Source organism: Equus caballus, chromosome 9 (genome assembly GCF_041296265.1).
Source record: "Equus caballus isolate H_3958 breed thoroughbred chromosome 9, TB-T2T, whole genome shotgun sequence".
In the NCBI taxonomy this organism is placed as follows: Eukaryota; Metazoa; Chordata; class Mammalia; order Perissodactyla; family Equidae; genus Equus; species Equus caballus.
In genome coordinates this window covers 23,964,216-23,974,644 of record NC_091692.1, presented here as the reverse complement: position 1 = coordinate 23,974,644, position 10,429 = coordinate 23,964,216, and the positions used below count along the sequence as shown (strand labels likewise).

At 41.8% G+C, this 10,429-nt stretch overlaps 1 long non-coding RNA gene across 1 annotated transcript; it reads right to left on the bottom strand.

Annotated features, from left to right (window-relative positions):
• Positions 1 to 3,222: 3,222 nt before the first annotated feature.
• Positions 3,223 to 8,912, bottom strand: LOC138915385 (uncharacterized). Its single transcript, XR_011421263.1, has 3 exons — positions 8,730 to 8,912; positions 7,350 to 7,486; positions 3,223 to 3,579 (listed from the first exon to the last, which is right to left on the bottom strand). It is a non-coding gene; the product is annotated as an uncharacterized lncRNA (long non-coding RNA).
• Positions 8,913 to 10,429: the final 1,517 nt, after the last annotated feature.

Sequence of the window (10,429 nt, the reverse complement as noted above, 5' to 3'; positions counted from 1 at the left end):
CTCTACTTTCTATGTGGGATGCCTACCCAGGATGGCTTGCCAAGCGGTGCCATGTCCGCACCCGGGATCCGAACCGATGAACCCTGGGTAGCCGAAGCGGAACATGCAAACTTAACCGCTGCGCCACCAGGCCAGCTCCAACAATATCTTTTTTTTTAAGAAAACATAGAACACATTAAGATCATAGAAGTGACAGTTGAATATCAGAGAGTCAAGGGAGTTACAACTTGTTGCTAGATTTGGACAACTGGCTGCTATACAGATAATACAGATGACAAATGATTACCCAAGATAATTAAGTAAAATATGCTTCAATATGAGCTATAATTGAAAATATAACATAAGATTTGGTAACTGGAAAAAATTTACAAATCAAACCCCCTGCCAGAATACCAGAGTGACAGTCTTTTTTTGCTATGCATCTCAGGGTTAGGTTTGGCTCAAGATCCATCAGACAACATTTTTCACACAGAAGCAGCTACAACTTCAACTAAACAAACAAGGAAACGATTTGTAGCCTTGCAGTGTGTTCAGGCAACTTAGCACGGGTGACCCTCTGACTACACAAGCCAAGTCAGAGCCAGAATTCCCTTCCTGTTCTAAGTACAATAATCACGGGTCAAAATCCTAGCCTGTAATTAAGCTTCTTAGACAGTTGCTTCATTTTGACATTCACTTCTGCATACATGGGGTGACCTTTAAGAGATTGGAAGCAGAACTTCTGGAATATCTGACTGGCCAATATACAAAGACAACTCTGAAGATAACTGGAAAAGCATCTTCATACAAAGAAACAACAACACCGAGCAGCTGAAATTGGAAGTGCAGAAGTATGAGGCTTGCCTGGCAGAAGCTGAGAGCCGGATCCTGAGCTCTCGGGGGACAGCCTGGACTGGCACCCCCCACCTTGGGATGCCCCTGCCAAGGACCCACTGGACAGCAGCAGCAACAAGAACGGATCACAGAACAACCAGCAGAGCTCTAAAGAGCCCCCTCAGCGGAGGGTCAGGATACCCCCATCTACATGGAGTTTGATAAGGATTTTGAAGAGAAGCCCGCATCCCACGTACATGGACCACTGTGTGGCCTTCTCCCACTTGGAAGGGGTCAGTGAGGGCACCATCTCCATGGCCCAGGGCGAGGACCTCAGTCTCACGGAAGAGGACAAGGTGACGCCTGGACCTGAGTCAGGGGGAACAGGGAGGTGAGGACCACATGCCCACCTCCCACCTCCGGGTTTCCCTCTACCGAACCCTGCCTGAGGTGGGAAGAGGGAGCCTGTCTGCCACTGCTTCTGGGCCAGGTAGGGTCCCAGCACCCACACACTTTATTTCTGCCTCTGTGGCTTCAGCTGAGACCTGTGTAACCTACTGCCCCCCAACCCCACTCCTCACCCCAAATAGACCCGCTCTGCTTTCTACCATCAATGAATATTCAAATCTGTTCTTCCTGCCACTTATCTAGGGTCATTTTGTTTTACATTTTAAAAAATTATATTAAAAAAACATCATACAAGGCTCCCACAGCCCAGAAGTTTTACAAGAGGGCTGGATTGGAGAAATGCAGGAAGCAGGGAGACTGGGGAGAAAGTGCAGCTGAAGAGGCAGGACTCAGAGCTATGGGTACCACCAACAGTGCTTCAATCAGAAAAGTTCCACTGGCATCTAGTTTATGAATTAGGGTTCCTCATAGGATTTTTATTGAAGAAAGTATTTCCTTGCTTTAAAAAGGGAGAAGGTCCAAAAACCACTGACCTAAAGAATGGATATATTTTTGTTATAGAAGTCGAGGCAATAAGAAGTTTGTAGTTAGTGATGTTAAGGAGGAAAATTAACTCACAAGCTATTGCCTACACGTCCTGTTGATTTAATTCTACTCCCTCTGCGCCGTTCTGGTACCTCCTGCTTGTTAGAACACTCCTTCATCTTACACCACCCAACAAACACACACACCACACAGACGTAGAATCATATGATTCCTACAGTCGATTTGGGATTCTGGTTTTCATAACTATTATATCTTCCAGAAACACCTAGGATGCTATCTAGGTGTGTACATTGTTCCTTTAGATTCTGGAGGTAGGTGGTCCCCTTCAGCTTTCTGTGCTTGCTAATAACAGGAAATGCAGTTTAACAAACTAAGCCTTCTCGACTGTAGTATCGTTCCGTGTAGAAATTAGCTCACTAACAGACCGAACACTACAGTAACTCTGTCTCCTTATCCGCTCTGGCTTTCTCCATGGACCATGCCTCCTGAACAACTAATTTCAACCTAAAAACTGTGTCTTCTAATTCTGGCCTTGAATGCATCCTGGAATACAGTCAACCTTTTTCTCTCTCTCCATAGTCATGTGCTTGGTCTCCCCTCAAATGTTCTTTTCCTGATCCCCTTCTACACACCGGAGCCATGATGCCAGCTCTTCACATTTCTGCACTGGGCTGGGTCTCCTGTTGGTGAGACACGCCTAAGTGTCAGCTGCAACTCCTGCATCATCTATTTTGCTTTGTGCCAACCTCATTTCTCAACTCAACAGTCTCACCAGTCCAATCAAGATTGTATTCACACTGAAAACATTAGTTAGTGATAGAGATTTTTCTGCAGATTTCACAGGAGAAATGAAAGAGAAAGATCATGTCCCACACTGCAAAATAAATTACTTTAAAATTCCTCATTAAACTGTTCTAGCTTCAAAGCTCAATCCTTCCCACCAGGCCACCCCTGAGGCTAATTTTTCTCTGTCGTTCCTCTACTCAAGACCAGCTTCCAGTGGTTTCTGTTTTCTTTCTCCTGGCTTCATTCCCCAACCTCAAATGTCTCCCCACTTTATTATGTAGAGCAAGTCATCCTTCCTTCATCTCCATCTTCTACCTTCAAACACAAGCTTCACAGTGTTTAGCAAACAAGGGCTTTCTGGAGCCCAGGATCAACTCTCTGCATCCCACATAAAATGTGGGGACTATAAATTACTTTTTTAAAGTCAGCCTCTGGGATAGGATACCGCATTGAATCCTAACATTATATTTTGAGAGATATTCTATAAATACTGATGCATCTAAATCTCATGTAACATTGTTACAATCCCGTCCATCGTAATGGATTTGTACTATATCAAATATATAAATGTATTCTTGTTGAAGATAAACTTATTTCAGGTACCTACAGAGAATTCCTGACAAATTCCAACTATAAAAGAATTATTAACTGCACAATTAACAGATGAAATTTTAGAGACAATATATTACTGAATAATATCCCACGGATATATTTCTTTTCAAATAACACTCAATGATTTACATGAGTTAAATAGTAATGATACATCATAATTGCTTCCCTGTCACAGTCAGAGGATTGAATGAAGCCCAGAAGGTTACTGAATGCTGTCTTCCTTTACTGTCAGGCAGGGTGTCACTTGAGTGGCCCAAAGAGGTGTTTTTCAGGACGTCCCAAGGATGAGATTCTGCAGTCTCCCTCAGTGTCCTGCAGAGTCGCATTAACTCCGTTGTCATTTGGGTAAACAGTCTAGTGCCCTCTCATAGAGCAAAAGACTGGCTTCCCGGAGCTCCCAGTGATGTTGACAACCTGTGTTCAAATGCAGAAAAGGAACGCCCAGCCTTTAAACGCTCTGGACTCCATGTCAGGGGAATGAGTAACTGGACAGGGCCACCACTGCCACACATTTAGGTGTCAAAGGGATAGAATAGAACCATAAGCATTAAATACTAATGACAACTTAATTAGTTACTCTGAAAAGGAGAACCACGTGAGACCATTGGAAAACAAAAGGGATAATAATTCAGCAAGAACTTTTATTGTGCCAAACGCTAAGAATATCTACCAGACGTGCTCAACCTCTGCCCGTTGTCCTCTAAAGTTAAAATTAAAATAATGTGCCCCAGTCTTTTATATGGCATCTGGGACTCAGTTACCAATGACTACAAATAAACAGATTCCTTTTCAGAAAAGTTGGACTTCTGGCACTATGTAGAGAACATCTTCATGACCTACGCATCAGATTGCTAGAATTGTAAGGACTCTCTACAGCTTAAATATCACTCTGGATAATAAGTAGGTAAATTAATTTATAAAAAATGAAAGCCAGAAGACTGACCACATATTGAAGAACACTGTGGTCAGTGTATTTGGCCAACATCAGTCGTAGAAGGCAGGGCCAGAACTACGTCCCTCTTAGCTCTTTGAATGCGCTAAGATCTGCGTGTGGCGTTGATTCATGGTTCAAATAGGTCCACAGAGATGGGTTTCTATCCTGCAGTTAAAACTTCAAAGTGAAATGCAAGTTTTCTATCAGGGAGAACTGATTGTGGAACTCAAACCGTTATTTGGAAAAAAGATCTGTGTTTGTTCTGACATGGGTCCTCAGACTTCATGGAGTAGTATCCACATCCCAGGGACAAGGGGCTAAAAGCAGAAAAGGCAGAGGACGGTGTGACCTCAAATCTCCATGGGGCTCTAGGAGTGTTCTTGGGGAACCATCCTGACAAGTGGATAACTAGGTGTGGGGTGAAGTGGGACTCAGTGCATGGGGGTAGTGGCAGAGGGTGACTTCAGAGACCCACCCAGGGAACCAAAGCCACAGCAGGATGCGAAGCCCACAGCAGCACAAGTGGAGATGCCTCCCTCAGCTTCACAGGCGGGCAGGCCTGGGTCTCGGATTCCCAAAGAGGTGGCCAGTTACAGGGACAAACCTGGGAAATACCGTTCCCACCACCAGGGCAGGTAAAGGAAATGCTAAGGCATGTGAGTGCAACCCTTCTTGAGAAGAACTGGAACTCGGATTGGCAGGTGGTCCTCAGCACAGAGGCAGGAAAGATGCCTTTATGCCGTGGCTACTGTCAGTGCTTGTGTGGGATCCTGAAGTGTTGTGCAGTAGGGGGAAAAGTAGCCATGAGGTCTCAGAAGTGGATAAAGAGAAGCCAGAGAAAAGGAAAGGAAAGAGGGAAGAAGGTAGAGAGCCGAGCTGAGCGAGCATTTCCGTCAGTGAAAGCGAAGTTGGGCATTGTCAGAAGAAATGAGAAGTCGAGATTGAGGATCACCTTCCCTAGTGTAGGGCTTCTAGCCTCCTCAATTCTAGAATAGTTTTTAAACCAGAGTAATAAAAGTTCTCTGTTCTATTCTCACGGCATTTCTTCTCTCCCCCAGGGCCAGACCCCCTCCCTTGTCCCCTGCCTAGGCCTTTTGTCCCAAACCAGGGAAGAGCCACGCTTCCTCCATAACACACTTTCTTTCATAGCCCCTCTCAGACAGCAAGCCCTCTGACAGGCTAGTTCCCATTTACTGGTGGTGAGAGCCAAATCAAACTGCGTTGCCTTCAGACTTATCTGATCTTTGTCAGAGGACTCCTGAAAATACACTTTATCCTTAGAGATAAGTCTAAATCATAGCGTTCAGTCTTGGTAGCAGGTTGGTGAAGATAGAGTTTCCCTCAAGACTCATGCTGAATTGCTTACTCCCTTTGTATGTAACTTTTGTCTCCACAGGCCAGCTTAACTTGGGTTTAAAGTAAAGCTGTCTGAACAGTAATTCTGTGTATACTCTCGACTCCTCCTTCCTTCTGTGCTCATAGCACCTCCCGTTAGAAAGCCCCACCTCCAGTAATTTATGGAAGGTTTTTATTGAGGAAGCAGGATGGCTCATATCCTGTCTGCTATCACCCTAAACCTGTCATTTCATTGTTCTGCTCCTGTCCCCTTCAGTGAGGGCCTCAATCTGCTGCCTGCAAAGCTATTGGAGACCCCGCCTACTGCCATGGATGCTGGAGTCACCTTCTGCCACTGGAATTGCACCCTGTGGACATTTTAATTGGCTCTAAACCAAAAAAAAGTAATTAGTTCTGTGTCATTTCTTTGTTTGTACCATATCTAGTTCCAAAGGATTCAAAGTCCAAAAACACGTACAATGAAACAAGATAACAAGAACTGAGTTTATAGAAACAGAATGGTAAAAAGATAAAAGTGCAGCTAAAGATGAAATTATGAAAAGCATACCATAAAATCAAGTACATTTGCTTGAGGTGGCCTGAAAATTTGGCTCTAAGCTTTCTATCAGCCACTACAAAGTGAGAATCATAAGCAAAATCTATTGATTCTCAGTTTCTGAAATCCAAGAGAAATGTCTCCTATCGACAGATCTTTATAAAGAAGCTTCTCTTTGATTTAGTACCCTGTATCTTTACCAATATTCTCATGGTAAGTACAAGAATATTCATAGGGCATTTGTAATATTCCTTCAAGGTGGATCTTTGGCATGTTATATAAACTGAATTCAGTAAAGTAATTTCAGTGTAGGAGAATAAAAACAATGTAGTTTAGGTTTGATGCAGAAATAAAAGTGAGAGCATCTAGAAAATGGGCCACATAGCTTTCAGGCACACCTCCATAAAGACTGAGTCAGGGCACCCTGGGAGCAGAGTGACTCTTGTAGACAAGCGCTCAGAAGTACAAGTATTCTCTGCTGCCATTTGCAAGCTGACACCTCCACTTCCGCAGTCAGCTGAGTGAGGGGTAGGGTTAACACGTTCTTGAAAAAGCTCGCATAGAGTGGAAGGCCACCACCTCTGCACTGAGGTAAGCTGAGAGTACAAGGGGACACAGACAAGACTGTCTGCTCCAATACACACAAAAAGGAGCAGTTGAGTCGCAAAACTCTTGTTACCTTGAACATAGAAATGATCATCTTTGTATGGAAAATTATTTACCAAAATCTCAGAAAAAAAGAACCCTCATTGAAGCACCTATTGAGATGCAACTTCAAACAGCTTAACTACTTACTGAACCCCCAAGATGCTTCACTGAATTGGCCGGATATAATTGACTGCATTTACCTGCTTTACAGGGCTGTTAACTACTGGCCAGTTGTAGGCTGGAGGACTCTATTAAAAATTAACAGGTTTTTCTTTCTGAAGTCCTTTTATCTGGAAATACTTGCAAAGGAAGGCCAGTTGTCAATTAAGGTCACTCTTTATTTATTGAACTAAAACATGATCTGCTTATAATAATATGCTGCTATTTATTTTCAGGGACTCACAGTGGGAATTTTATTGATTTCTTTTCGATTTAGGTAAATTCAGCTGAAAAGCAAACATTTTCCTTCTATCCAAACTTTTAAAAAAGTTTGGACCCCTTCCAAATCCAATAAAAAGTCAGGTTTTTTTTTTTCAAGAAGCATATTAACAATTCATATGTAAAAAATTTACAATAAAAAAATTTTAGAAAATTATAATAATAATAATAAATCGCATTAGAAGGTGCTGGTCAGATACGATGGTTTGACTATAAGTTTAGGACAACAAAAGAACAGACCAGTTCCACGGGAGCAAGGGGCTGTTTACTCACTTATTTATAACGGCTTCAGCAGACAGGAGTGTTCCTTCCTGAGTGAGGAGTTCAAGGCCATGCCGTCTGCGGTTAGGCCGTCCTCTCTTCAGTTTCATCAACTCAGTGGCCGAAAGTCAGAGACGTGATGAGGACCCCTACATGGGTTATAATCTCTAATCTATGAATGTCCCAAACTCTTGGGACAAGTTTTGTCAGCTTGCCATCGTCTGGCCTATTTCACCATCCATCCATCATTATGAATGCAAAACAAGAGAAATGTCTATTTATTGTAAAGCCCTTAAATACACACTCCTGGGAGGATGTAAGATGGAAAAGATGGGAGTTGACCATCTAACTGCGTTTCATATCTGCAGGCTGTCTTTCATTCTGGTCTCAATTCTGGAGCCACATTTCTGTTCATCCCACACAGCCCTACCATTATCTCGGGATCATTTGTTATACGACTGTTAAAGCCAGATATTTGGGATTATGAAATTTTGTTTCCATAATAAATGATTTCAACATCCTCTATGGTTTATTGCTTAGGAGAAGGAAATCACATCATTTAGTTCCACTCCTGAATGTCCAAGCATTATATATACAATCCTACCCTTGCCAGTAAAGACATTAATGAGAGAGAAATTCAGACTCTTTTTCAGACCCCCAAAGAGGGAAAGTATTTCCCCCCCAAATCAAGAACAAAACCACCAAAATGGTCCAAAAACATTGGAGATACAGTGACAAAAAAGAAAATAGCATTGTTCTTTAGAAAAGTGAATCATAGAGCTGTAAACATGAAATTAATAGTTTAATATTGTTACTATAATGTGTTTTATAAGATGAAACAGTACTATTCCCTGAAAATATGGATGAAATCTGGACATGTAATCAACACTTGGTATTTTGTAAAGTCATTTTAGATCAAGACATTCAAGAATTTTAACTTCCAATTCACATACTGTAGTTAAGAATCCACAACAGTAAGAGAGAGGCCAACATCAGCCATCACTGCCAGAGTTCAGATTGATGTTCAAAACCCAAGACTCCAATACTTCCTTCTCTGATACATCCATGTTGGAGAAATAAATGTCAGGAGAGCAGAAGACCTTTCAACTAGATAGAACACTGTGTTAGAATGAGAATTAAGGGAATTTGATTCTGACATGACCCCATCAAATCCCAAACCTAATTTTGCTGATAGAGATCGGAGGAAAAAGCAAAAAGGTTGAATCCACACTTGCGTGCCAGTAAAAATTCCATCTCAAGTTTTACAGCGAGAACAACTGACATTTGGGAATGTATAGGAAACGTGGCTGAAATACCAACTAGAAGTCTGCAAGATTAAACTTACACTTCCAGCAGGTACGGAAGCAACCAAAAAGCAGAGTGAAAACTCACTGTTAGGAAATCCTTTGTTCCTGTCAGCTGCGTATCCCAACCTGAGCTGTCGTTTTTGTTCAATGGGAATATACAACAAAAAATACCCGCAGCAGGCAAGGTCCTGACAGACGAGGTCCATTGTTCCTGTGAGGAACTTAGTCTCAGTGATTGTGCAAAGGACAGTCTTCAAACTGGGATAACATGAAGTAAAAAAGGATCGTGAACTTTATGAATCATTTTGTAAACTAAACTGAATTCCTGTTAATAGGCTCTTAGGTCTTGCTTTAGAAATGTTTCAAGAATGTTCTAAAAACTTTCCATTTTGCAATACCGGTAACTCAAGAGGAAAAGCAAGTTCACTTATATACAGATTGCTCTTGTGGTCCTGTTGGGTCCTAAAATCCATATCAGAGTTGGATTAATGATTTTACAGGTGAAACCTTTTAGGATCTCTCATAGTTAGCCTGATTGCAATTAATTAGCCAAAAGAACGAAATAGTTTCCAGGGATTATTGTGGAAATATTCATTTAACATCCAGCAAACTTTACTGTACAGCTATTACATGTTAAGCCCTGGAGATCCAGTGGTGGGACCCTGCTCTCAGATGCCTGGGGTGCTAGTCTGGAGACTGACGCTGATCATATTCGGTGGAAGTTACAAGGCAGTGTTGCCTGCTTCTTGTAATCAACTCAATCCTGTCTCTTATGAACCAAGGTTAGAGAACAAATGCAGTTAAACAGGGATGTCCTAGAAACGACATACAGAAATAGACTTAACATGGTTTCCATAAATAAAACTGAGGATATGGAGAACAAAATGCTGAATCTGGAGTTTCCTAAGGAAAGGGTGAAAATCCGTGCTTCAGTCCTTTGCACAACCCCATACCAACCACTATCACGCAAGATCCAGGGGCGATGCTAAGGGCATAGACTTGCACTGTCCAATGTGGCTTGTGTCCAACGCACACTTGAAATGTGGCTACTGAGCAAACTGAGATGTAAAATTTACCAAATGTGAAATGTAAAATATATACCAGATTTCAGAGACTATGGAAGAAAGAATGTAAATCATGTCATTCGTAATTTCTTTATGCTGATCACAGGGTGAAATGATAATATCTTGGATATGTTGGTTAAATAAAATACATCATTCAAGTTAGTTTCACGTTTCATTTTATTTTTTTAATGTGGCCACTAAAAATGTATTAATTACATATATGGTTCGTGTTGTATTTTTACTGGGCAACGCTGGCTTAGACTCTAAAATTTAAGACATTTTCCTTACTTACGAGTTTAAGACATGTCTTAGACTCTTGAACCAGAGAAAATTGAGTTTGAAACCACGTATTAGCTGTGTGACCTTAAGCAAGTTACTCAACCTCCCTAACCACATGCTATTTACCAGGTACTGTTTTAATTAGTAAAGACACCTCAAAGAGTTATTTTTAGGATGGAGTTTACCAAGGTGACTTGTTCAACCTAAGTCTTCAACACATTTTAGCAAATATTTTCAAAACCGTCTCAGCTACGCAGTGACCTCTTTTTCACTTCACTGCTAGCCATCACTTTAAAGAATCACGTGATCTAAATCGACCCGGGGTCTTTACATAGGGAGTGGCATTTCCCACTCCCGCTTGGATTGTTTGACCTTCTCCATGTGGTAAATTCCTACCCAACCTTCAAGACCTACCTCAGCCACGTCTCCTGTGACAACTTTC